At 43.8% G+C, this 2,539-nt stretch overlaps 1 protein-coding gene and 1 pseudogene across 12 annotated transcripts in view; both read left to right on the top strand.

The window, feature by feature from the left end:
• PAN3 (PAN3 poly(A) specific ribonuclease subunit) overlaps window positions 1-2,539 on the top strand; it is a 113,396-nt gene that overhangs the window by 36,236 nt on the left and 74,621 nt on the right. The window lies entirely within an intron of this gene.
• LOC111739655 lies at window positions 20-2,460 on the top strand (annotated as a pseudogene).

Raw genomic sequence — 2,539 nt, 5'->3', positions numbered from 1 at the left:
TAGACAGATGATGATAGGGATGTCAGTACTCCTTTCTCAATAGTAGAAGAGACAGAAAATCAGTCAGGAAATGGGAGGCTGGAACAACTCTACCAGTTTGATGTTTACAGAATGCTCTGCCCAGCAACAACTCAATACATACTGTTTTCAAGAGCACATGGCACATTGATTAAGACAGACCAATTCTGGGTCATGGAACAAGTCTGGATAAATTTAAAGAGATTCAAGTCAAAAAAACATGTTCTCTGACCACGATGATATTAAATTAGAAATCAATAACAGATCTTTGGAGAATCTTCAAGTATTTGGAAACTGAATAACATACTTCTAAATTACTCATGGGTCAAAGAAGAAATAGGGAAATCAGAAAGCATTTTGAACTAAATGAAGATGAAAACGTCAAAAGTTGTGGGACACACTAACACAGTAATCGGAAGAGAATGGGTAACACTAGATGCCTATGTCATAAACGAAGACATGTTCCTTGATAGTGTTCTCAGCTCTACGTTAAGAAACTGCAGAAGGAAAAACTCAACCCAAAGAAGCATTAGAAAAGAAAGAATTCAGATTAGAGTGGAAATCAGTAGAAAACAAAAATAAAGAAAAATTAATGAGACCAAACCCTGGTTCTTTGAAAAGTTCCATAAAATTGGCAAATAGCTAGCCAGACCGAAGATAAAAGATACAAATCACTATTATCAGGAATGAAATAGGTGACATCATTAGATTCTACAGATACTACATAGACACTAAGAAAATGTTATGGATTTAATGGCAATAAATTTGGCGAGGGACGAAGCAGACAAATCTTGAAAGACACAGATTACCCAAGTTTATTCAAGAAGTGATAGATGATGTGATTACGCCAAATCTTTTAAACAAATTGAATCTGTAATGAAAAACCTTCCTACAAAAAAGGCCCAGATGATTTCACTGGTGAATTCTACCCAATATTTAGGGAGAAATAGTACGCATTCTACACAAACTTTTCCAGGAAATTAAAAAAGAGAGACCACTTCCCAGCCCATTCCACGGGGTCAGCACTACTGCGATGGCGAAACCAGAGGGAGACTGCACGGGGAGCAGAAGAGGGCAACGCAGGATGCTCTTTCTCCTCTGCGGAGTGCCAGCTGCTCCCGTGACCCACGGGCGGCCGCCCGAGGGGAGGGGACAGGAGGGGATGGCGAAGGCGACGGCGACGGCAGCGGAGCTGGGCGGTGAGCAACGCCGCGAGGCTTGTGTCCTGGAGCCGCTCTCCCCGCCTGGAGCTCCAGCTGGCACCACCGCTTCAGAATGTTCTCCATCACTGCCTTGCCCTTTCCGTGAAGAACGTCTTTCCGTGGCCCAACGAGACACACCTCTGAAGCACGTGGTTCTTGCATGCGAGATGATCATGGCTGACGTCGGGGGCTCGCCGACTCCAAAGGTACCTTTTATATTGGAGGAGAAGGTTCACTGAACAGCCCACGAAGGGTTTTTTAGTGTGATGAGAATCAGTTCCCCAGTGGCATCTCTTCCATGTGAACAGGACAGTTATTTCTCTTTATGTGATGTTTTCCCAGAAGTGAAGTACTTAGGAGATGGTAAGAAATTCTGGAACAGCAGCAGCCAGGACGAAACGGTAACAGTGTTCATGGCGTTTGTACGTTTTGCAGTGAGGAATTCCTCGGAAAGAGGGACCACGTGGCCAGAGGACATGCTTTCCACGCTGGACTGCCAGGCAGCATCGTAGACTGCAGTGAGGTTCTGGGTGCATTACACAGAAAGCTTGACAGCTTGCCGGGCTTGCACTGGAAGAAGACCTTTAGGGACAGAAACACGCTTAGAGATCGTATGAGGGAAAAACAGCATCGTAGGATCAGTCTTAAGAACAGCGAATGTTACCAATTTTATGTCATCAGTTATTTGGAACTTGGAAAATCATGGTTAGAAGTTCAGTCAGAGGATGATCAGGATGACGGGTCTGATGGGGGAGAACACCCGTCTCTGCCGTCTGCCTGTTTTGCCAAAAGCAGTAATAATCGAAATTTCATGGCCACGTGGACAGTGCACCCAAATTTGATCTCAAAATTAAGTCAGAACTTGTATTAAATTTCTATTCGCAAGAGAAACTGGTCGGTTTCATCCAGAGGCAAATTCTCCAATATAGATGTTAGGTCTGCCACATGAAGTTCAAATCCAAAGCAGACTTGAGGACTCACATGGCAGAAGCTAAACACACGTCACTGCTTCCCTAAATAAAGACTTGGGATCAATCGGAGTATTATTTTCCAACCTGTGAAAATGACGCGCTCCTGTGTGCGCTCTCTGACAGTGACAGTGATTTGACAGCTCAGGAACAAAATGGACATGTTACCATCACGGTGATGATACATCTAAAAGGCGTGTTTTGAAACAAAGCGGTGTTTTGAAACAAAGCGGAATTTTGAGCCCGTTGCTACTACATGCGTGCTTGAAAAACCAGGAGAAACTGCCACAGAAGCTGTTTTTCTTTCATGTTTTTCTCCTGTGAGACAGACGTGAAAGAATAGTTTAAGTT

The sequence above is a fragment of the Pteropus vampyrus genome, unplaced genomic scaffold, assembly GCF_000151845.1.
Source record: "Pteropus vampyrus isolate Shadow unplaced genomic scaffold, Pvam_2.0 Scaffold52, whole genome shotgun sequence".
Lineage (NCBI taxonomy): Eukaryota > Metazoa > Chordata > Mammalia > Chiroptera > Pteropodidae > Pteropus > Pteropus vampyrus.
This window is presented reverse-complemented; position numbering and strand designations above follow the sequence as displayed.